At 36.1% G+C, this 26672-nt stretch overlaps 1 long non-coding RNA gene across 1 annotated transcript; it reads left to right on the top strand.

Moving 5' to 3' along the window:
* Positions 1-26407, top strand: LOC136287819 (uncharacterized). The gene is made up of 3 exons (XR_010720359.1): positions 1-64; positions 3329-3511; positions 26316-26407. It is a non-coding gene; the product is annotated as an uncharacterized lncRNA (long non-coding RNA).
* The last annotated feature ends 265 nt before the right edge of the window (positions 26408-26672 follow it).

The raw sequence follows: 26672 nt of genomic DNA on the forward strand, positions 1-26672 counted from the left end.
GAGTGATTACAGACTAACCTTTTCCAAGAAGGGTCCTTAGTGAAGGCATATTTGCTTTTACAAGGTAACGTGCAGTGTCCAATTATGTTTTTAGAAGACAATCATACAATCATTAACCTACTAAGTCAGAAGAACAATTCTCCTTAGAAAAGCTTTTGAGATTTTGCATTTATTTATTTTCTTGAATAAAAGTAAGGAGTCTTGAATGTATTTTTCATTTTAAAGCAAACAGAAGGCCAACAGATTATTCCTGTATTAAGAGGGTGACTAATTTCAGTGTAAGTCTCACAATCTAACATCTGTTACTGGTTATTCCCTCATTTTTGGCTACTAGCATTTTTATCTGTCTACCATGAAAATTGCATGTTTCTATGAAATTCTGTATTTTTCAGGGAAGGAAAATTTAGCTATCTTAGGTTCTGTAAACAGATTCTGGTTTAGAATTCCTCTGGGTCACTCTGCAAGTTTTCAGTGTATTATCTACACAAAGCTTTTACAAGGTAAAAAAAAATAAATATTGTTGATTGCACTTCTGCAGATAAGAAATTGAGAAAGAATGTAATGGATTTCATATTTAACATGTCACTGGAGAGTAACAGTAATTCCATGAAAGCTGTCCCCTAGCTTCTAGAGTAACTATACATTTTGAGCTCTTGCTTGGCAGAGTCTGAACTGATGCAAGAAATGTTTCATGTTTAAATGTAAACTCATGCAGGCAGAGATCAGGCCAGGTCTGATTGGCTGTGTCTGAGTCCCACTGAAACCTGGGCCTGTCTTGGTTTAGATAGGCAGGTATCTGCCAGGGAGGGTTGGAGTCTCCCTTGGAATGTAAGCTCCTCCCCCCCTTTTCCAAATTATTATAAATTTTCAATTGAAAGGCTGTCAGACAAAGATTTTGGGATTAGATATAGCAGTTCTTTACTAGGCATATAAAAATACAAATGTTGTAGTACAGAAGAATAAACAAGCAAGCAAACAAACAAACAAGAAATCCTAGAAAACCCTGACAGAGTCAGAAATACAACTTGACACGCTGTTGGTCAGGGTTTTGGAAGCTGTCCAAAGTATGTCCTCCTGGAGTGGCAGATGTGGTTCTGCTGGAGTAGAGATGGTCCCATCGAAAAAGGGTCCAGTATTGGTGAGATGGGTCCAGTTTTCCTCTAGGGATCCAGTGGAAAACTGGACAACTGGTAACACTTGTGGCTCTTTTTATCTAGGTGAAGATGGTTTGGCTCTTCCTCCCTGGGTAGAGCATCTTCAAATGATATGATGTAGTGTGTCATGTCATTGGTGAGCTTTAATGGTCCATTAGCAGAAAATATCCCCATGGGGGTAGTGGAACAATGAACAGAGATAAGCGACGCTGCACCATCTGAAAAGCAACACTGACCCATTTGGGCAGAGACAAGCAACACTGCTCCACCCCGTTTCAACAGATGGAATAGAATAACTTTTTTTTTTTTGGTTACAAAACCCAAGGCAAGATCAAAACAAAATTTTTATTTTTGTTGCTTTGTTTTTTCCAAAATCGTGTGCCAAGGTTTTATTTGGTTTGTACTAGATTGGAAGCATGTGGGTAAACAAAAAGCCGGACTCATTTTAGAAAAAAAAAATTTGGTTTATCTAAGCACACTCCTCCAAGCAGGTCTTTCCTTCAGCTGATGCTCTTGCTCTGAAAAATCAAAACCTCCAAACCAAGTTCAGAAATAAATCTCCACTGCTTGGCTGATAGTGTGCTTGACGGAGGTTGGTCTATTTGCAACTATTTGATTGCTTTTTTAATTAAAAATTCCAAAATCTACAATCACCTGAGCTCTGGTGAAGTGACTCAAAAAATTATGATGAAATATAATAGTCCTCTCTTTAATATGTCTGGCCTTCAACATCTTTCAGAAATGGCCACTTCTTCAGCTGTGTGTCTGATCAAATCCACTTTCCATACTTAAAATAAATTACATTTGAACATGATTTTTTGTGTCTCTTCTGTTTCAGTAATTCACACATTTATTTATACCATTAAATTTTCTTGAGCTCTTATGAAATAATAGTCACATAAAAATCATAATTGCTGTTGTAGTACTTAAATAATGCACATCTTTAGAGTCAACAATCTAAGCAATAACATGATCTTTTTTTCTTAACAACTAGAAAATAAACTACTATTCCATGTTATAAACCATGAAAAAACATTTAGATAAAATCTCTCTGTGGGTCTCACCATCTGTGCTTTAGTTTAGGCAAGAAAAATATGATAAGACATAAGAAAGCTTTTCAAAGTAAGAAAAAAAAATTAAAGCCGAATTGATTGAGGGAACAAATGAGTAAAATATTCAAACATAAAAATTAAAATATTAATATTTTCTTAGAAATAATTGATGTGAAGCTGACTTTATACAATCATTATCAATATGATGGTGCCTTTATATTAGACAGCATGACTTTGCTAAAAATATTTTTATGAAATAAGGGCATTGATGTTCATGGTCATAAACTGACTGCAGAGTAGTTTTTAACTGACAAAAAACTTTTCCTGAAGCTTTCCTTTTCCTTGTGGGACCTAATATTTTTCTCTTAAGAAAAAGACAGATCTCATCCTAGGTGAAATTTTGAATTTTGTATTGAGGGGATGCATGAAACGTGACATTTCTGGGTCTTGCCTTTTTAAGTATGAATTGAATGGAGATGGATTCTTCCATTCAATAACTTGGAATTGCAGTACTTACTTTATGGATTTAGTATGTTGGAAGATTTTGGAAACTACAATACAAAGACTGCAAAGTCTTTCAAATGTGTCCTCTGTATTCTGCATTGCCTTGCCAAAACTATGTATGAAACAGGTCAGATTAAAACTATTCATAATGTGGTATTTTACATATCCAAGCAAAAGCTTTGAATAATCTTTTGCTAAGTCAGTATATTCAAATTGTCAAATGATTTCTCAGCAGAGTCATCTAATTTTGCTTTCTATGATCTTAAAGCAAAAAAAATGTATCAAGGCATATATCTGCAATTGAAGACTTAACACATTATATGCCTGACTCTTAACCTTTCCAAATTTCATAGCCCATATACTTTTGTCCTGGTTCTGATAAACCTGTAGGTGACCAGAAGTTGAAATAAATTAAAAGTTATAAAAATCACTGTATAAATGTATTTTTTTATATATTCACTAGTCCTGTATTTGTTTGCCTTCCACCTGTTCTGGTTTAATAATTATATTGTGTTTGAAGACTAGACTAAATCAATTTTTTTCTGTACTAAGCGACAAAACAAAGGCTTTGTGTAATTGATCACAATTTAGGTGATAAGACACTTTTTTTTTTTTAAGGACTGTGCTCCAGAGCAAGACATGTGAGGAAGTTAGTACATGCTTAACACATCTTTCACTCAGCTGCCAGCCTTGTACAGATTATGAATGAAAACTAAGAAAGCTGAAACTGCAAGTAAGAAATACAGGCTCAGCAGCTAGATTCATCAAACAGAAGGAAACTTGATAGTGATGCCTTTGAAGGTAAGTCAGTATGAGATACCATGGAGGGTTTTCACAGTTTCCTGTCTGATTACAATCACACATTTAATGATTTCTATCCTTTACTCATGTGCCATGCTCACTGATTTATGCATTAATTCTGGAAACAGCACGATAAATAAATGCTTCCCATGTGTTATTTTTTCACTTCTTACTTGATATTGGGACCAGGAATACAAATACCACTGTGTGTATTTCCCTGATGAGTGTGCTCTGACCACACTTCCTGTCCTCACTGACTATTTATAACCATCAATTCCTCCAACTACAGGAGAACGAAGCCTCTTGAGAGAAGTCAACATGTTTTGCTTAAGATCTTGGTGTAAAGAAAGTCACAAATCCTGCCATTTCCCCTTTTCTAGAACAGTGCCACAGTGCCGTGGGATTCATACTCAGAATTCCTTTGAATTGCAGTTTCATGTCTTAACACGTACCTCACACATAGCCCTTCTTTGTTAGGATGGGGAGTTGTAACAATGTGCAGAACAAATGAAAGCATTTTTTTATGGATGAAAAGTCTTCGGGTCAAACTCAGATGTGATTTCAGCGAAGAGAAAGTGGTGCATCCTTAGCAGAAGTTCAGCTGCTTAGACGATCCATCATTTTTAGCTCAGAAACTCTTACTGTTTCTACATTCATAGCTAATCAATGAAATTACATGTCAGTAAGCACTGAAGTTCAACTAAACAAACAGACAAAAAGATAAATAAACTGGAAAAGAACTATTCAAAAAGCACCATCAGTAATGAAGTTCAGTCATGCCTTCTACTGCACACAACGGTAAGCCCAAGAATGTTCACATCACACTGACCTTTTATTGTCTTTGAGCTATATTTTCTACTATTCAATCAGATGAAACGGTTTTTCTCATCTATGTTCTCTCCTTTTTCTTTTTTTTTTTTTTTTTTGATAATGACATCTACTAAACTCAGTTGTAAGCGATCAAAAAATGTAAGAATTTCTAAAGGAATGGGTCCTTAGTTTGATTGATTTTAGTAAGACTGGCATGATCAACTCTGTAGGAAGAACCTTGAAGGCATCAGTGAGAAAAAAAGATTTTACACTCATTCTGATTACTAATAAAAACAAAGAAAGGAAAAAATGCATTAAAATACAGTGAATATGATAGTGACTTCACACTTACAAAGTAAAAACATGGCTTCAGGCTAATAAAAAAAAAGAGTTTTCTGTCTCATATTATACCTGGTGTGTGTCCCAGTCCATGTTTTTTTTTTTTTTATTTTAAGAATAGAAAAGATAATCAAATCAAACTATCCTCTGTCAGGTGATTAAAACACAACTTTGCCTGTGATATCAATGCTAATTCTAACTACATTGTGTTCTTTATTTTCCATTACAATTGAGGAAAGGGACGGTTATTATGACTCTTCTACTTTAGATTTATTTGCTTTGCTTAATTGCTCACATCTGTGTTATTGTCTCAGCTTTTCTGAAATAACTTTTGAAAGCTTTTTCTTGAATAATTTTTTTCTACGTCTGTTCAAGGAGATATAGAAAGAGAAACTGAACAATGTATTGGATATAAACATGATTTCAAAGCTGAGATAAAAAACAACAGTTTGAAAAAAATTGTTTTCTGAAGAGCCAGTCAACAAGTTAAGCATTTCCATGTTCTTTTTTATTTTAATTTCTATTTTTAAAAATATTTTAAGCATTTAAAAATGTTTTGTGTAAACAAAGAAATTTTTTTTTTCAGATAAAAGGTTTTTAAAAACAGAATATTGATGACAACATTATAATACTGGAAAATTCAAACCTACTTTTTTTGCATTCTAAGAATTATCATCATCTGAGCTATACAACAAAATCCTTGTTTTTAACCTGTTTCTCCATTAGCTTTCTTAAACTTAGTCTCCCTTATATGAAATACAACTAATTATGCAATTATGATTAAATTAACCAGTGTATACTTTCATTGTCAAAAATTACCCTAATCTGATAGAAGATTTCTACATAGGGTAGACTCTCTATAACACATCCAGTAACTTAGTAAAATACAACTGAATCTTCCTTGACATCTCTGTATGTGTGTATATGATTTTCTACCTACTAACCCTTCATACCAAGAAACTATTTAGTCAAGCACAGTGAATGCATAGAAAATTTACTTCTTACTCTGTAATATCTTCACCACTTGCTCAACAGTTTATTTTTTAATGTGCCCCAAAGCTCTATTTTCTTAATTTACTTCTGTAACAAGAAAATTTAAAGACCTTGGGACAAGGCAACAGTTTTCATGTAAACAAAAAGGAAGACAATTAATTGTTCTTTATTCCATTAACCAAAAAGTAATGGGCTTAATTTGCAAGAAGGGATATTTAAGTTAGATGTAAAAAAAGACAAGGTTTTATCTATTGTTAAGGGTAATTAGGCTTTATAATACATTGTCCAAGGTGCTTTAATAATCATATAATTGACATCTTCTTAAAAACAGATGAAGTAAATAAGTTAGGAATGCCTTGTCTGCAGGTGATTCTGTCCTACAGCACAGAATTCAATTCCATAATACCTCAAGTTCCTTTCCAGGTCTATTTTATGTGTTTTATAACACTGAAAATACTGAGGTAATCATATCCACTTTTCTAAGACAGTACTGGAAAGCAATTAGAAGGACTCGATGTACAGTAGGACACAGAGCAGTATCAATTACAGTGTCTGGTCTCCATTTTAGTACATGCTGGCATGGATTTCTGAAAAGCCTTATCCTCCTCATTATCTTGTTAATACCCTACTGTGTGACAGAGCCACATGGCTGTGGGGCTGAGAGAATGTCAGTAATGACAACAGAAAAGCCTTTTAGCTGTTTGCTGTAATTTGATGGAGATTTAGCAAAAAAATAACATCATAGAATGTTCTGGTTTGTTTTTTCCTGTCTCTTCATAATTGTGCCAACCATGATGTTAATCAGTCTCCCTGAGAAGCAGAACAAGTTTGGGTTGTTCATTTGTTTTATGTTTGGATTTTTTTTTTCTGACCAAGCAGATACACTGGTTAATTGGACAAAGTTTCTAATATTGCAATCCTAAATGCTGTGCAACTTGGACAGTTTGAGACTGCATCATTACTTACACTTGAATTGCAGTTACTTTGACATAAATTATGTCTACATAAGACTTTCTTTAGTGAGTTATACTTCCATAAATCTTCATATTCTACCATATGCCAAATTGCATCAGGGGATTCCAACCTGAAGAAGTAAATGGGGTTTCAAAATACCCCAAAATTAACTGAAAAGAGCATTTCAGAAGCTGAACTGGTTTCAGAAGCGAGGGTGCCACAAACAGCTAGTCCACATAGCAAAATAAATCCCACTGTAGTTTTTTATTGGCATTATAGTAGCATATAAAAGAGAATAACTTAGCCTTGCTAACAGTATTTCCAAATGTATTTTTTCATTAATAGTAATAATAATAACTATTTACAATTAAATCTTTTCGTTGTATTCATCCAAAACTTCACCAAATAACTTGAGTATGCTGCTAAATTCTGTATAATGTTTAACTGAACATGATTATGTAACTGTTAAAAATATTATTTCTTATTTGACTTTCAGTGGAATAAAATATGTGTAACACAAAATTAAGTATTACTCCACATAGTTTTAGTCATAAAATTTAGGTTTGTAAGGTAGTATAACTTCCAATAGATTATTTTTCAGTTAAAATATACTTTGAGCTCTGTAGTAAAAAAAAAAAAGTCTAAGTATTCAGTCTCAAAGGAAAATATCATGTCACTGGATATACATGACAGCAATGAGAATAATTGGGTACTTTTGAGAATGTTGTCTACAATATTTCTGGGATTCAGAAAAATATGTCTTTGAATAGGCATGTAATTAAAGTCTTTTTATAATCATGCCATATGAAATCTCTTGAAATCTGACAGTTTACCTGCTCTAATATTTGTTGTCTCCACAAATGCTATTTGTTGTAAAATTCCTCTTGTACTTGGTAAGATTTGAAGAATGGCCTAGGGTCTCTTTGAGGTAACATTAACACTTTTTTCCACAGGAACTTTTCATTTTGGTTTGCCACACAACTAATGATACAAAAACTCAACAGCTTTGCACAGCAGACTCTTTTTCTTTGTACAGCAATGTATGCATAGGTTTTCTTATGCTTGTATCCCATGGCTATGAAATTTTGAAATTTGTAACAAATGCTTCAGTGAATTAGACAAAGCTTTAGTATGTCATTGTTTATGATGTTGTCATAATGATTCATTACTGAATGGTGCCTCTGATACAGAAATTCCCTGGAGGAGCTTCCTGAACTTCTGTCACTCTAGTATATGAGTTCTGTAAAGAGGGTTATCAGAGTTCAATGATTTGAAAAGCTAGACCAATATTCAGCTTTTTAATTGGTAACATTCTCACCCTGCCCAAGTGTTTCCAGGTTGTTTTGCTTAGAAATACATAATTGATTTCTCACATTCTTGTATGCAGTTAAACAGCATGCCATAAATGTAATACTCATAGCTCACCTTAAGGTATAGTGAGCAAGTTATTTGCATTAACCACTTCATTTTAACATTTATCCTAAAATGCACCTCTTCTGATATTACCATCCATGTTGTTAATGACAGAATAAAAATATAAAATTTAAATGAATTAAACAACCTACAAAATGTGAGTATTGAACTATTAATGACCTTACTCACTAAGTAAGAGAAGTAATTTTCCTAAATGTTTGAACTAAATGAACTTAATTCTTATTAATTATTACAAAGTACAAAGAAAAAAAAAATGTATTTTTTCCCACTGCTAAAAGAAATCTTGTACCTACAATTGAAGAAAATTTTAAATGGTGACAAATTTTATTTATAATCAAGAGAAACTATCTACTCATATTTTCAATATTACTTTTTATCAGATACATAAAACACATTTTAAAGTAGTCAGGATAAAAAAAGAACAAAGAAAGAGAAAGGAAAATCACTTAAGGAAATTACATGATTTGAACATGCAATGAAAACAGATATTAAGATCAAAGTATAAGACATTAAAAATATAGAGTCACTTTGAATGCTTCAACAGTAATAGGCACAACATAAAATGTACACAATGTACTACAGTTATATCTGAGTGCTTCTTTGTTCTTTTATAGAAGTGCTAGTTAAATCTATGGTTGTGTTTAGATAACTGTTTATACTCTACTCTGATATTTTTGCTTACTTGGAATGGTTTCAAACTTCACTGGGAGAATTCCTAGGTTTTCAACATTGCAGCTGGGGTAGCTTAGCATAAGCCCATTGAAATTTGTGAGCTACAATTCTCTAACCTCATAAACAAGCTCTCCAGATCCATGCTGGAGTCACTCCTGTTCCACTTTGATTTTTGTGGCTGGGCAACATGTAGAAAACCTTCTAAGTAAATTATTTTTTTTATATCTATAGAAAGGAGTTCCTCCAAGTGGAAGAAGTTAACCAGAATAACCGTACTCAGAAACAAAATGATAGAAATATTTTCTGCTTGATATTGAAAAAGTTTTTCAGAAGTGGCATAAACCTGTTTATTGCATTTCACTTGCTGGAAAGTCTTTAATTCCCCCTTGATGGAGAAATATCCTTTTAAAACAGGAGATTACATCAAACAACAGACTTAATTAATGGGAACACTTGGTTTATGTTGTATGGAAGAAATAAAAGATTTGCATCCATTATTTATGCTTGATATATTTTTCCTTGATTGATAAATAATTCCCCAAGTTATTTATTCTTCGTGCACTATGACTTAAAAAATTAAGTCTATGTTTTTATATTGTTTTGACTGACAGCTCTACAGATGTAAAACTCACATTAATGTAAGAAAATTATTGAATTTTGGCAAATATGAATTTTAATTCACTTCTGCTGCTGATAGCAAAAAAAACATACAAAGTTCTGTATATTCATATTTTGAAGTATAATTGCTTGTTCATGTAAATAGTTTGTTTTTCTGATGTTGTCTTCTCTAACAGTATAGATTAATTAAGATCCTGCAGAATGAAAATAAATAACAAGAGGACCTGGAATTCTTTACCTTTTTCCAAAAATGCAACATACTGTGACACCAAATTATTAAGTCATGTTTTACATTTTACTAGATCAGCTCTATCTGGTAGTAATCACAGCTGTAGTAATAATCTTAGTAGTAATTTTACTAAAATGTGTGAAGAAATGTACCTCAAGAGTCAAACACTGAGGACAAAAATCCATTTTCCAGCATCACATTTCTTGAGTATGCAATGAAAGGAGTGGGGTAACTACATCATCATATCAAGCGGGGTACACAAAGCAGTGGACATGTGATATTTGCTGCAGGCATTCATCCTGCAGGATGTTGATGCAAAGAATGCATGCAGAAGTTTTACACAAATGTAGTCAGAAACAATTACATCACACTATTAAACAGAAGAAACAAATGCATCTCTTACACATACTTCAGAGTATAAAAAGGAAAAATATAGAGGCTGTGTATCAGTAAACAAGTATTTAAAACCACAACTCATTTCTGTGAAAATGTTTCCTAATGACCTTGGTAAAAATTAATTTTAATTAAGATAAAATTCAAAAGAACTTAGAGGTTGGATCAAACCTTATACTTCCCTTCTGTGAAATACTCCAAAATGAAGTCACAAAACTAATTCAAATATGGGGTGAATAAGAAGGTTGGAAGTATGCCAATACCTTTTTACACTGTAAAGCGCAAACTTGTACTTCATTTGGTAGACAGAAAAATGCTCCCAGAACTACTACACTACTAAGACCACCCCTCTCCATCTGCCCCCCTGCAACTGTGCCAGAATATCAGGAGGTTCAAACTTGAAATTGGGTGGCAAAGGCTTATTTAGTGGATGGGGGAAGGGAGGGAGGGGCCAGCAGGAGCTTCTGGGAAAAGTGCTAGAAGCTTCCCTCTTGTTCAATGGAGCCAACCAACTCCAGAACAGACAAACTGCTGGCCATCAACTTGCCTGTGATAGGTGTTGGCAGCAATTCTGGAATAACAAGAAAATTGTACTATGCAGAAGCAGCTGCAGTCAAGAGAGGAGTGAGAATACAACTCAGACTCTTAGGAATGTGAAACAGCTGCAGACTTAAAGGCCAGAGAGGAAGCACAAGGAGGTGCTCCATGCACGGGAACAGAGATTCTTCTGCAGTCCATGGCTAAGACCATGGACTTTCTAAGTCCATGGCAGCTGACTCCCTGAAGCCCATGGAGGTCCATGGTGGAGAAGGTAGATGCCCAAAAAAAGATGTAACCCTGTGGGAAGCGGAAGCTGGAGCAGGTTCCTGTGGAGCAGGACCAGTGTGCCCGTGGATAGGGGCACGAAGAAGCAGGTTTTCTGTCAGGTACTGTGACCCTGAGAGGTACCCACACTGATCTCCCATGGGATGGACCCCAGACTAAAGCAGGCTAAGAGTGTGAGGAACATCCTCCCTGAGGAGGAAAAAGCAGCAGAAATACTGTGTTTCTCAGAAACAACTGAGCACACCAGAAAACTGCGTAAGAATTTATCCTCGTTTAACTTGCAAAGTCCTGGAATTTATTGTGTAACTGGAATTAGGACCCAGCAGCGTTGTTTTTAGGCATACAGTGAGTAGGAATCTACGAGTCAGCTCAAAAAACAGCCAGAGTCATTAGTCTGGAAACTGAGTCCAGGTTTTAATACTTGAAGCCGACTAAGAAGAAAAGAATCACAGAGTGGCAAGAGGTGGAAGCAGGAATGGAGCTTGTTTTCTTAGTCCACCTAAGATGCTAGTTCACAAACTAGAGTTGCTTTGGCTTTTTTCAGAATTTCACTGAAATATTTATTTTTCATTGATTTCTGAAATTCTTATTGTCATTTCTGCCCCCTCCCCAAAAAACCCAAAAAAACCCCAAAAAACCCAAAAACCCCCAAAAAACCAAAAAAACCCCAAAAAACCAAAAAAAACCCAAAAAACCCAAACAAGAAACAAAACAAAACCAAAAAAAAAACCCAAAACAAACCAAAACAAACAAAAAACCCACAAAACAACAACAAAAAGACCCCAAGAAACAAAAACAAACCAAAACCAAAAAAACCCCAACCAACCAACCAACCAACAAAACCAAAAACAAAAAACAAACAAACAAAAAACCCCAAACCTACCTGCACCTTACTTGACTTCTACCAAAATTCTCTGGGACTGTAAAACTTATAGACTTATTTCCATACAATTGGTATTCTAGGCTTACTTTTTTCAAAGTGAATGGAATTACATGATTCAAAGAGTTTTGATACAGTGAAATGCATTCGGGATGTAGTTCTGTAAATCATACAAACTTTCTTGCTCTTGCACAATACTATAAAGCTGCAACAGAAGATTGTGACCACAGGTCACACAATAAAAGCATTTGTTATCTCTGCATTGATCTGTGACCTATGTAAAAATGCCTACAATTTCCAAAGTATTTTATATATTTAAAGCACTGTGTGAACAGTAGCTAATTGGTCAAAAATTTTGAGCAGTTTTTTTGTTGCATCTAAACAAGTTTAGAACAGTTTGAATTTTTTTTGTCAACACTACAGAACAGTCATAAAGCATCTGAAAATATTTAGCACAGGTAAATAGATCCAGTATTGAGAATAAAGTTGATTACAGAAAAATGAAAAAAAAAAATTAAATATCCCAAAATAGTAGATCTTAGAGTTTTACCCCCTCAAGGCTTTTTGCAGGGGAGGCAGATTTAAACTCAGAATTGAGCTACTAATAGCCAGAACTTAAATAACTAAGCAAACAGAGCAGCTTAAGAGATACAGTGAGAGGAGATTAAGCTCTTCCTCTAGTTCAAAATAAGTAGGAAGCTGAATGCCAGTCTCTGAAATGAGAAAGTGAGCTTCTCTGTAGGATACCAGGTATTCTAGCATGTAAGCACTCTTATTTTCTATAAGTAAAATTATTCAGGCAGTATATTTATTATACCGTAAAACAAGAATACTGTTGAGACATTGAGAAGTTATGAAGAGAAAGAAAATTGTCAACCCAATGCAATTCAAAATTAGTAAAATTATTGCTGAAGAACAGATTTGTAGAAGTGCACCTCATGTGGTGGGGTTTGCACCCCCACAGTAGCTGGGGTTTCCATTTTAGGGAAGGATTTGGGTTTCATTATTTGTTTCACTTATAAGGTAAAAAACAGACACCTTGATACCTTATTTGGCCCTGTGCCAGTACAGACACACCTGTTGGATCTTTGAAGCTGTGCCTCAAAACCTGTTACTATTTCTATTGGGCAGAATGCCAAAAATCTTGTCTCAGTCCCTCAGTCATTACATACTTAAGAGAGTGTACAAACATCCCATTTTCGGGGTGTTCTAGCAGATGCAAAGGTCCTCCTTGCACCTGGCACAGCCTATCCTCTTTTGTTCTGTATGGTTTGTTATTTTCCTCCTAATTAAAACATTTCTGCTTTTCAAACACCTTTGATGATGTTGTCTCACTAATATTTTTAGGCCATTCTGGGGCTGCTGACCAAACCCAGAGGTGACACACCTGCAAGGAGCTTATAATATCTAGCTCCCTGTCAGTGTGTCACAGTTTAATAAATTCTACTTACAGTTAAGATACTTGTGTTTCTTTAGCACTCATCTGCATAAATATAAAAATAAAATAATTTAAAATTTGCATCATATAATGTTTAATATAAAGGGTACCAAATTACATTCAGAATTCATATGCAAAGCCCTTACTGTATCTTATAGAGATCATTTCACACATCCTTGAAATAAAGATGCTTTAGATAAAACTCAGCACCTGTTTAACAAAACACAGCAAACCTAACATAATGTTTTACTAGAAGAAAAAGGAGTATTTAAATAAAATGCAGGGGGATTTACTAACGTAGTGTAATTGTGTTGGAATTTGTCCAAGACACTGTGGTTAAAGGTCCTACTGTTAGAGAAAATCCCACTATCTCTTTAATGGTTTCAAATGGTAGAGGCTGGGGCACAATTTGATATCTGATATAAAGTAGGTGATGTGAATCTCTGAAAAGTGTTTGTGTTTGAGTCTGCTTACACGCTAGTTTGAGGGTAGCATAGCAATTTCTGTTCTGTGCAGTTACCAATGGCCTATATTAACAAGAAAAAGGAAATGTCAGGTCTTCAGAAAGCTTTGTGATCCACTAAAGGCTGTGTTTTTTCTTGGTATTAGGCATACATAATATTGAAAGTATAGAGTATTAAATGTCATGACTCAAAGTTCTGTCAGTTTAAGAAGCAAAATCATTAGGGAGATCAGGAAGAAAGCAGGGCTGTATTTCGAATAAAGTCCTGCATAATTCTCATCTGAAATGATAGCTCTGAAAATAGGATCTCTCTACTTAAGATACAGTTCTAAAATCTTATTTGGGAAGAACCACATTATATACTGGAAAGAGGAGCTGGCAAGCAATATATGAATAATATTTATCTGCAGTGAGAACTTTTCCCCTATCTAGGAGAGAACTCGCAAATACTTAAGTCCTGTCAAAAAAAAAACCCCTCTCTCTGATGTTGTGATGCTGCTGTTTTAGCACTGTGTATAATCAGAAAACTTACACATATTAACATAATTTGGGAAAAAGTAATCTTTTGTAAGTATTGAAAATTGATTGTATGCTAATATTTTTCATGGAATATAATTTTATGAAAAGGTAGATTCCACTAAATTAAGGACATGACAGTACAAAAAAATCATATGTAAATAAACAGCTTTATTTTAGCAGGTGTTGAGAAGAAGTAGCTATAAAAGTGATCTCGCTATATGTGTGCATGCACAGCTTTTTATAGAATTCAAAAAATTATGAATGTCACAACACAACACATTTTAACCCTTAGATATTGTTAGATATTTGAATTTTGAAAATCAATTCTTATTAAATCTTTCATAAAAATCTTTCAGTGTTCTTAGAAAGTATTTTTAAAATTTATTTTCTCCTCTTCTTTACAGTGAATGCTGTTGTAAACACATGTAAGTCAGAATGTGAAAGAAAAACCTGGCATGTAGATTTTATTTTAAGTTGTTCTTATCTAGCTCATCATTGCCTCTGCATTTTTTCAAGGCAGCTAATAGAATTGTGTTGTTCCAGTTTTCATTATGTTTAAAGTAAAAAATAGAAAACCACTCCTGTGTGTGTGCCCCACACTCTGAGGGTCCGGCCTTGCAGAAAAGTGGCTATACCAATTAGGGAGACTGCTCCTCCAGGATTTTTTGTAAATCAAAAGGGTTAATAATGAAAAAATAACAAAGTAACAAAACGTTGCAGAAAACAAATAATAAACGGAGCACAGGCACCTGAGAAAACCTCAAACACCTTTCACCACATCTCGAAAAGCCAAAAGCCTGGAGGTCCTTTGTTCTCTCTCTTTAGTACCTAATTGCTTGGTGGGTTTTTTGGCCCTCGGCCCAATGAGTGTACCAAGAGTCTTTGAGTAACATTCCCAGGGTCCAATCCATGCCCCTGTGTTAGCACTGAGCCAATCCTTGTAAGGAGGCTATGGAAGAATCTAGGTTCTTTACCTTCAGGGGTGAGCCTTAAACTTCCCCTATATGGAAAACATTTGCTGGGTGTGTGGGGTGCATTACTACACACGCCTTATTTTTCATCAAAGATGAATTGCGGTAACTGCCTTCTCTTTTCTAGTGACTAATGAGAGAGATAATAACTAGTTTATGAGAGATTAAATGTTTCAAAAATTTAGATGTCATGATCTCTGCATTGCAAAAAAATAAGTATCCTGGAAATTAAAATGTGTCCTTGAAAATCTGCCTTAAATATCATTGAATAGTAATGATATCAATACTTCTAAGAATTTTTTTAAAATTTATACTCTAAAATGTACAGAAATTCCTTTAGAATAGACTTAAAAATTTGCCATTACCTCACGTTTTTAAAATGCCAAATATATTCCATATAAACTCTCATTCTTCTCAAACTTTTACCTTGTATTCCTTGCTAAAAGATGAACAAGAATATCTTTAGCACTTCAGCATTAGAAGGCTGCATTTTAAACATTATGCTAAGCTTTAAGGTCTGAGGCGCTTTTCCTCCTTTTCTTACTGATGGGGAAGAAAAGATACAGAAATCACAAGTCTTTTTTGAAATTTATTGTTATTGCTTTCTTTCATTTTTCTTTTATGGCATTAGAATCAAGGATACAGCCTTGTTGTTCATCTCTGACAAACATTTCTTTTATCCAAGTCACTTACTTTGACCAAATACATAATGATTTCATAATAACTGTCAAACTATTATTACTAGTGGTTCTGAATATAAAAGACAAACTGCAAATTCCTGATTAAAACATTTTTAAAGTTAAATCCCTTCAGCTATGAACCAGATTTTTAATCCACATTGAATAAAATTCTGTAGAAAAAGATTCTTCATTGTTCATTAGAAAAGAAGTCAGGTGAGTTGTTTTTTAAGTTGTTCTAAAGAATGGAAGGTAACTAGTTGCTATCAAAACATCTGAAAAAAAATCTCTACTATATTCACAGTGGTATGTTGGAAGAAAGATAGTATAGTGATTAATAATTGATAATAATTATCAATTTACAATAAGTAAAACCAATGTTGTAGGCTTTGTTTACTGCAGTTTTATGAAAATTAAGAGAAAGATTCAGTCTCTGGCTTATATTTTTCTTTCTGAGAAAAAAATATAAAGTGTTGCTATAATGAATAGTTCTATTTAAAGAGTTATTAACCTTCTTCCATGGAATCTCTCTATGTACAGTTTGCAAGTTGTGTGTAATACTGAGGACTTATAAGTTCTTTCAGTCTAACCAGAAATTCCACTTCAAGTTCTTTATATCCCACTTTACATTGAAATCCCACCACTCTATAATGCAGAAATTAGTGTAGCAAAGTTCTTGATCTGTTAGTTCGTTTTTCCAGGTGCAGTAGTTTTTTAGAAAAAAAAAATTGGCTTTTCTTTTTTTCCTTCCCCTGCCTCCCCAAGTCTGGATGATAAAAATTGGATTTTTTTTCTGTTTCCTAATATCTTGCCTCCCCAAGTCTGGATGATAAAAATTGGATTTTTTTTCTGTTTCCTAACATCTTGCCTTACTTTGTTTGCCCCAAATTGATAGAAATCTCTTGTCAGAGTATGTTATGAACTCAATACCTTTGGTTGGTCCTAGTTGTATACTTCTTCTGTTAAATACTTCTTACTTATTTTCATCCAGTGGTGAGTTGATCCTGGCTAGACTAGTGGATGCCCACCAAATCTGCTTTATCACTCCCCTCCTCAGCTGTAAAGGGAAGGAAAGATTACAAAAGAAATCATGGGTTGAGGTAAGGATACAGAAAGATCACTTGCAAGTTAATCTCGTGGGCAAAATAGGCTTGATTTGGGGAAAAATTAATTTAATTAGTTATAAATCAAGCCAGAGTAAGATAAGGAGAAATTAAACTTAAATCCTAAAACCCTTTCTCCCACCCCTCCTTCTTTCTGGGCTCACCCTCAGTCCCAAATTCCCCACCCCTCCCCCTAAAGAAGTACAGGGGGATAGAGGTTATGATCAGTTCATCACTCATTATCTCTGACATTTCCCACACTCATCCCCTTCATGCTTTGGCGTGGAGTATTCAGTGGGCTGCTGGTGGACCTCTGCTCCAGTGTGCCTGCACAGGAACAGTCTGCATCACCATGGGCTGCCTGGTAATCTCTGCTCCAGTGTCTGGAACACACATTTCCCTTTCTTCTTCTCTGGCCTTGGTGTCTGCAGAGCTCTTGATTTCAGAGTTGCTCTCTTCTCCCTCACTGCTATTGTTTGTGCTACAGGGTTTTTTCTTCCCCATCTTAAATACACAGCCCGGAGGTACTACTACTGTCTCCTATGGGCTTGACCTTGCCCAGTGGCAGGACCACCTTGGAGCTGGCTGCCTTTGGCTCTGCTGGACATGGGGGAAGCGTCTTGCAGCCTCTCACAGAAGCCACTCCTGTGGCCTCCCCTCACCGCCAAAACCTTGCCACTCAAAACCAGTACACATCCACAGTTCCTTGCTTTCTACTTCTCTTCTGTACTAGTATGGGTTCCTTTATGTGCTGTAGTCCCTTCAGGAATGTCCCCACTCTGGCATGGGTCATCCCTGACTCCAGTCCTCTTGGAAGAATTTGTTCTTATGGCATGGAACTCCTTCCAAGGCTGTGCATCCAGCTGTGAGCCCAGCAGTGTCCTTTCCACCATGTCTCTCTGCTTCCTCCTTCATTTTCTCCAAAACTCCACCTCTTCACAGTTCTTTGGTGTTCTCTTTTGTGCTTCTGCCCACGTTCCCTCTCACTGTTTTTATTCCTGTGTCTCCTCACTTCTTTTAGCTTGTTTCTCCATTCATATGTTCCCACATATCTGCTCACACAGGTCCAAATCACCTACTTCTCACAGCTTCCACCCTGTCTTATTTATATCTAATGAGTGGTGCTATGTATTCCCCTCACCAGCTGCAGCTGTGGGACACAGCAGGGTGTTTTCAACCACAGCAGAGCCAAGAGCTCATGTTATCCTCCTACACAGCTGTTAGTCTGTGGGGCAAGAGCAGAGAAACATCATGGTCTCACTTCTGACAAGGGTTAACAGGCAGAAATGTGACAGGAAGGAGCGCTGCTCATGTCCATTCAAAACTCAGGAGGCATAGGAATATAGAGAGGGAAAATGCTGGGCTCCAAATGCAGCAACGTGTGAGAGCAGCACCGCCTGAGATTTCCCAGACCTGCATGGCATCTTCCAATTATTATTGCTTGTGAGAAAAAACAGATACACATAAACACATAAACAGATAGTACTTGATTTGATTTGATGAAAGAAAGAGTATGAAAATATATGCCATACTTTATAAGATCATAAATCACATTTTGTAGCAGATACAAATAAAGAAGTTATACACAGACACACTGTGTAATGAAAATCATTTGTTAAAGCATGAAATACTTACATTTTACAGAAAAACCGCAATACATAATTTAAAATGCATTCTAAAATGCGTCTCTTTATAATATAACAGGTCCACCATGTGGACAATTTTCAGGTAAAATATCTTCTTAGACTCAAAGTATATTGTATTAATAATTAAGAGAAATATATAACTTTCTATATTTTTCATATAAAACCTGGCACTACCAGAAGTTAGGAAATTCATTAAATCTCATTGCTTAGCCTTAGTTTTCTTGCATCTATCATAACCTCAGCCATGGGTCACCAGTTCATGTTTTGTTATGGTCATTAGAGCTGTTTGATCCTGACTTCTTAACAATAGCACACTGTTACTTCTGTTGCATCTCATGTACAAGATGTGCTACAGTTCTGCTGGAAGATAGTTTGCATTTTGGAGGAAAACAGTTTAATAGTCATTCAAAAAACATAAATTGATAAGGAAAATAAGTAAACTGAAAAACTACTAAGTAACAGGTCTTTTATTTAACTCCTACAGGCAAAAGTAAAATTTGACTTTTTAGACTTTCTATGTTTAATATATGGAAATGTACCTTTGAAATGTAGGGTATACATGTGTTATTTCCTTAGCTGGGTCTCCCCATTCTCTGGGAAAGTGTTATTTGGCCTAAAGCAAAGCCGTGACAGAGATGATGTGAACAAAGAAAGGGATAGTAAGTGGCAAGAGCTCAATCTCATGCTTCTATTTATTAACTTTTATTGATGTAGCAATAGACTTTATGGCCAAAAGCCCTGTTATGATAATTCACTCTGTCATTTTGCCTAATGCTGGTCTTTAGGAAACAAGAAATTAATTTTTTATTCATTATTTTTGCTACTAATCTATTACATATTTCTTACAAAAGAATGGAGACCTGCAAAAAAATTATCAAGTGAGTCTTGATTCAGGTTTTTTCCCATACTGACAGTGCCACAGAGCTTTGACTGTTGAGCTCTTTATTCATAGAATCATAGAATTATGGAATCATGGAATCATGGAATCATAGAATCATAGAATCACCTCCTCCTCACACAACAGAACTTCGCCTCTATAGTCTTCCCAGATTAGTTGTTCTTGTTTCTACTGCCTGTGCATTTACTCCTGGGTATTCCTAGCTCTTTGACTCTATGAACAACTTCCTTAAAGACCTGTCAGCTCTATTCCCCTCCCTTGTCCCTGATGGCAGACTCCCTGGGGATCCTATTGACTCTCTCCTAGAAGAGGGGGATATTTGCTTTCCTAAAGTTGAGGGCTAACTTTACACCTTACCTGACCCATATTCCTCAGGACTGCAACCCCCATCAATGCACGATCACAGCCCAGGCTGCCTCCAATCTTGATGTCCCCTCTTAGTTCTCTCCTATTGGTGACCATGAGATCCACTATCCCCTGAGTCTATTACCTGGCTCAAGAGTTATTGTTTTTGCTCTTAAAATGTGTCTAAATTCAAGTTTCATTTGGTCTAAATTAATTTTGCATACTTTGCTTTATACTTGTCTTGCTATTGCTCATATATTCTGCACTGAGAAATCTTCTCACAAATACATCCTCTTCTTTATGTTTTAGATAGGTTATGATTCTTTCATCTTCTCTTCTAAATGCCCATGCAAACTGTGGGTGAAATCCAGCTCTAGACTCAGATATTTCTACTCAGATATCTGTTATGTAGGTATCTACATGTTGACTTGATAGATGTCCACGTTTTATCAGTCTGTAGTCATGTAATCAACCCAAATGCTCCTAGTGAAGTCTTCATGTAGATGTGTCTGTTTTAGAATGAGCTAAAAATCTCTCTGTATGCATCAATTATATTGATCAAAGCCCCAGACCAGTTTTAGAATTATAAGTATTTCATGCTATTTTAGACACCCTTAGGCATCTGATATACCCATGCAGGAATGACAAATGTTACACAGGACATGCAGGAGAGACATAGCCACCTAGAGTGATACCTAGAGGGCAATACACATAGATAATTGAGTCATTCCTAAAATACATACTGAATATAAAGTAAGCTTAATCATTTAGTTCACTTGTAGAAATCTACATTACAGACACCTCAATTGTACATGCTTGTATACAATGCAACCCAACTTGCAAGGCCTAAATCCAAACTTTTGTGAAACTGTATCTTATTTCTTGTATCATTTTTGCAAATTGTTCTCAAACTCAATCTATTCTTAAAATAAATTTCAGATTTGGAAATTCTAACAGGAATCTTATCAATGCTGAATACAATCAATTCCTCTTTTTTGTTCCTGCTTAACAATCCATCATTCTATGGAGGATCCCTTTATTCTTTTATTGTTGATGCTGCCTTGTGTAGTTGATCTGTGATCTTTTAAATCTTTTCCAGAATAATGTCTTATCACTGTACATTAAATTATATTGAAATGAAAAGCGTTTGCAGATGGTCAACTTGGTATTTTTCCCCTGAAGTGTTGTGATGCTCTTCTTCACATACCAAAAGAAGGAATCTCCAATAAACTAGGAATTAAAGCTAGTGTAGTGTTTAAAGTCTAAAGAACTTTCTGCTTCCAAGAGCTTTACCAACTGGGATAATCTCCATAAGGAATTCACACAGTCACCAAATCACTAAGTTAGAAAGGACCTTCAAGATCATCAAGTCCAACCCTTGCCCTAACACCTCAACTAAACCATGGCACCGAGTTCCACATCCAGTCTTTTTTTAAACACATCCAGGGATAGCGACTCCACCACCTCCCCAGGCAGACAGTACTTTATCACCCTTTCCATAAAAAAACCTTTTCCTAATATGCAACCTATATTTTCCTTGGCACAGCTTAAGACTATGTCCTGTCATTCAGTCAGTTGCTGCCTGGAGAAAGAGACCAACTGCCACCTGACTACAGCCACCTTTCAGGCGATTGTAGAGAGTGATAAGGGTACCTAAGAGTCTCCTTTTCTCTAGGCTAAACAACCCCAGCTCCTTCAGTGGTTCCTCACAGGGTTTGTGTTCCGAGCCCCTCACCAGCCTTGTTGCCTCCTCTGGATGTGCTCAAGCATCTCAATGTCCTTCCTAAACTGAGGGGCCCGGGGCTGGACACACTACTCAAGGTGTGGCCTCACCAGTGCCTGGTTCAGGGGAAGAATGACCTCCCTGCTCCTGCTGGCCACACTATCCCTGATCCAGGCCAGGATGCCATTTGCCTTCTTGGACACCTGGGCACACTGCAGGCTCATGTTCAGCTGCTGTCACCAGCACCCCCTGGTTTCTTTTGGTCTGGGAACTGTCCACTCACTGTTCGTAGCCCATAACATTGCAGGGGGTTATTGTGACCAAAATACACTCAGCACTTTTACCTATTAAACTTCATCTTATTGGACTCTGCCTATCTATCCAACCTTTCCAGGTCTCTCTGCAGAGCCCTCCTCCCTTCCAACAGGTCGACACACGCTCTCAGCTTAGTGTCATCTCCAAATTTACTAATGAAAGACTCAATGCCCTCATTCGTGTCATTGATAAAAATATCGAACAGAACTGGCCCCAGCACAGATCACTGAGGGACACCACTGGTGACTGGCCCCCAGCTGGATGCAGCACCATTCACCACCACTCTCTGGGCCCAGCCATCCAGCTAGTTCCTAACCCAGCAAAGAGTGTTCCTGCCCAAGCCCCGGGCTGCCACCTGTCTTGGTTTAGATAGACAGGTATCTGCCAGGGAGGGTTGGAGTCTCCTTTGAAATATAAGCCCTTCTCTCCTTTTCCAAATTATTATAAATTTGCAATTAAAAGGCTGTCAGACAAAGATTTTGGGAATAGGTATAGCAGTTCTTTACTAGGGATATAAAAATAGAGATGTTGTAGTACAGAAGAATAAGCAAGTAAACAAACAAACAAGAAATCCTAGAAAACCCTGACAGAGTTAGAAATACAACTTGACACCCTGTTGGTCAGGGTGTTGGAAGCAGTCCAAAGTAAGCCCTCCTGGAGTGGCAGATGTGGTTCTGTTGGAGTAGAGATGCTCCCATTGAGGAAAAAAGGGTCCAGTAATGGTGAGATGGGTCCGGTCTTCTTCCAGAGATCCAGTGGAAAACTGGATACCTAGTGGCACTGCGGCTCCTTTTTTATCTAGGTGAAGATGGTTTGGCTCCTCCTCCCTGTGTGGAGCATCTTACAATAGTACAATGTTATGTGTCATGTCATTGGTGAGCTCTTAATGGTCCATTAGCAGAAGATATCCCCATGGGAGTAGTGAAACAATGAAGAGAGATAAGTAGCACTCCACCATCTGATAAGCGACACTGACCCATTTGGGCAAAAATAAGCAATTTTGCTCCACCCAGATGGAATAGAATAACGTGTTCTTTACAAAACCCACGACACACCTTATCCAGGAGTATGCTGTGGGAGACAGTGTCAAAGGCCTTGCTGAAGTCCAAATAGACGACAACCACAGCCTGGATCTGATACCCTGACCGTCCTGTAAGTACTGCATGATGACACTCAGCATAAACTGTTCCATTACCTTACTGGGTACTGAGGTCAGGCTAACTGGCCTATAATTACCAGGATCCTCCTTCCCACCCTTTGTGTGAATGGGAGTCACATTGGCCAGCTTCCAGTCCCCTGGAACCTCACCAGTGAGCCAGGACTGTTGGTAAATGATGGAGAGAGGCTTTTCAAGCTCACCTGCCAGCTCCCTCATCACCCTAGGGTGGATCCCATCTGGGCCCATAGATTTATGAACATCCAAGTGGCTCAGCAATTCTGTGACTGCCTCCCCCTGGATAACAGAGGGACCATTCTGCTCCTTAACACCATCTACCAACCCAGGAGGACAGTTGTCCTGAGGACAAGCCATCTTCCCTCTAAAGACTGAGGCAAAGAAGACATTAAGCACTTCAGCCTTCTCCTCACCTGCAGTTACTAAGTTACCCCCCGTATCAAGTAGAAAACAAAGTTTGTCTTACCATTCCTTTTGTCATTAATATATTTGTAAAACATTTTTTATTATCCCTACAAAACTTACCAAATTAAGTTCAAACTGAGGTTTGACCTCCCTAATTTTTTTCCCACATGCCCTAGCAACCCCCTTAAATACTTGTTGAGAGACATGACCCTCCTTCCAAAGATAATACATCCTCTTTTTATTCCTAAGTTCCTTCAAAACCCCGTTGCCCATCCAGGCTGGATGCACATAGCATTTGACAAGCTCTTTCTTTTAGAATCTACCTTCAAAACATGTTTATCAGTAGAGATTTTTGAACCAAAAATAAACCTACAAGAAGAATAAGAGGACATCACCAGCTCAAAGTAAGCAGATGCAGGTTTTGTTGACTAGGGTTAAACACCTGTTTATATCCTCATGTTAGTTTAATTCCTTGAGAAAATATTTCTACTACAAAAGAACACTCTAACACATTTTCTTTTTTAAGCTTAAGGGTAAATCCTACTATTTCAGTAGACTTCAATAGAGGGGCAAGTTATTTATATGGGGAAAAAGACAGTCAATAAAATACATCTGTAAAGCATCTTGTAAGAAAGGAGGATAAATTAAAAATCAATGTATTATCCAGCTTCCAATGAATAGAAATGTTCTTTTTTCATTGGTGCTTTTGTAGAACTCAAGCCATGTTATAAATGTAACATGCAAAAAACTCTTTCTGCTAATTAGTCTTCGCCTTTTGTTACAACTATTATGTGTCTAAGTTAAGCAGTCTAGAAAGACCATCAGCCTATAAGCTACCTTGATGGCTGGAGATGTATGTCCTTACTAAAACGTGACACAAACATTTCAGCTAGCATTACTGATTTTTGATCTGGGTTGAGCAAAATCTGATGGCTTCTGTTTTGCTGTTTATAGGTTAAAAATACCATAACAGACAAAAAAGAAATGTATCTGGTATGTTGCTGCCTACCACTGCACAGCAAATGTCTGGCCCTCAAACAACACGGATTAGAAGCATATCAGTAAGGATGTGATACTTCTGGTCATTTGCCAGACTTTGAGAACTAGACTTCTCTCTCTCTGAATGTGCCGAAATATTTTTCAAAAAAGTTTCAAAGAAAAGAATGTATTCCACTATAATTACATTTTGGGGGGGAAAATATATATATATATATATATATATATATATATATATATATATATATATATATATATATATATATATATATATGATAGAGTTCTTAAATTGCTGGTTCATTACATTTTAGACTTCAGAGGTTGTAGATCACCACTTTTCAGACAGTGCCAGCGAGGTTTTATGTACCACGTAATTCCATTTAAATTCTGCAGTGAGAAGCTAATTGAGACTTACGTGACGTGTCATCCCTGTGCAGGCCATCTGCACAAGCTGAATTGCATTCAGAGTCAGCGAGTGAGAAACTACAGAGTACCCAATTGCTGCTTGTTGGGAAAATAAGTTACAAATTTATCTCCATCTAAAATAATGTGGTAAAATGAATAACAGGCAGTTATAAAATAGTCCAGACTTCTGTATTTCTGTATTTATTGATCAACTTCAGCTCAAAACCTGTTTTCACTCCCTCCAAAGAAGCTGTCATATGGCTGTTTTTATCTTTAAAAATCATGGCACTGTAAATAACCCAGAAACTGATCCAGAATCCTTATCCTCTGCATTTTGTACGGACAGAAATATAAAGAAATGTTCCTTGATGTTTTCAATATATTACATAATAAACCCTCATCCTCCCAACCCCCACTCCCAAATATGTCTTTCTAAAGTTATCGTAGTCGACATAAGACTGACAATGGCAAAGAAGCAAAGGAGTGTGGAAATCAACTTATAAAGCACTGTAAAATTCTGGTCAGATTATCAGATTTTTATGTAATGCAAGACCATAACAGTTTCTGGGAAACAAAATTAAAACAATCTCTTTTCAAATCTATTTGAGCCATCTTCTGATGCATCCCTACTCTATTTTTGTAATCTTTTCTTCTGCCCATATAAATATATCTAATTTATGTCTTCAGTGAATAAAAATTCAGTCAAGTCTATACTTTGAACAGTAAATGATATCTCTGATCTCAGCTCTTTCTCTTCTTCCACTTTCTAACTGTGCCAGAATGCATGGAAAAGAAAAGAAAAGAAAAGAAAAGAAAAGAAAAGAAAAGAAAAGAAAAGAAAAGAAAAGAAAAGAAAAGAAAAGAAAAGAAAAGAAAAGAAAAGAAAAGAAAAGAAAAGAAAAGAAAAGAAAAGAAAAGAAAAGAAAAGAAAAGAAAAGACCCCAAAAACAACCCCCCCAAAAAAAACCCATAAAAAAACAAAACAAACAAACAAAAAAACCAAAACCAAAACAAACAAACAAACAAACCTGTGGGTGGCTCCCCATCTTTATTTGGACTATTTCAGTAAGTGGTTTGCTCTGGTGATCAGTCATGACTAACTAGTATTAACAACCAGCAAATATTGCTGGAAACCAACTAATTGGAAAAGCACTCTGTATTTAAATAGAGACAGCAATAAAATTAGTAATTATAAAGAGAAAGAAATTTGTTCTAAAAGAGAATGTGTATAAAAATTTGGCCAGTGGGATTGTACTTTTTCTGGTTATATATATACTGATGTGTGTATAGAAAGGAGTGGAGGAAGAATGGTCAAATAAGCAACAAAACATGACGACAATGGAAATTCATTGGTGGATAACAGACTAGGAGAGCGTGAACAAATGTCTGTAGCATACCCAAGGCAGCATTAATCACACCTACTATTATGGGATTATGGTTTTAAAATATGCTTGGAAAAGTAAACTTAATGAATGCTAATGTGATTTAAAACATTTGATTGTGGCAGGTGAGATTTCTATGGAATATATTTGCCTTTTTGTTATTATAAATAACTATTTACCTTTGATTTTTTTTCCAGGTCATTTGCAAGCTGTCTGTTTTCTACAAACTTCCTTTCCCCACCTGAAAGTGGAATGTGCTGATGAACTGCAAGATGGGCAAGGCCTAAGATGAAGGGTAAGAGCTTGGGTACAAAATTCTGTGTGTTTGTGCCAAAACTCTCATGCCTACTATCATGTTATCTTTTAAGGTAAAAAGAATCATGTACATGGAGCTCAGAAAGGCTTCTGGTTTAGGGATGATTTTGCTTTGACTGATGCTTTCAAAGGTCATTTTAATGTATTCCCTTCACCTCACAGCAAAAGTGCAGGAGGATCAAGTAAGGGCTGCTTTCTGAGAAGCTATATAAGAGTAACAAACTCTAAATTATTCTCTA

This window comes from Chamaea fasciata, unplaced genomic scaffold (genome assembly GCF_029207755.1).
Source record: "Chamaea fasciata isolate MVZ Bird 193981 ecotype frontalis unplaced genomic scaffold, bChaFas1.0.hap1 SCAF_3, whole genome shotgun sequence".
Classification (NCBI taxonomy): domain Eukaryota; kingdom Metazoa; phylum Chordata; class Aves; order Passeriformes; family Sylviidae; genus Chamaea; species Chamaea fasciata.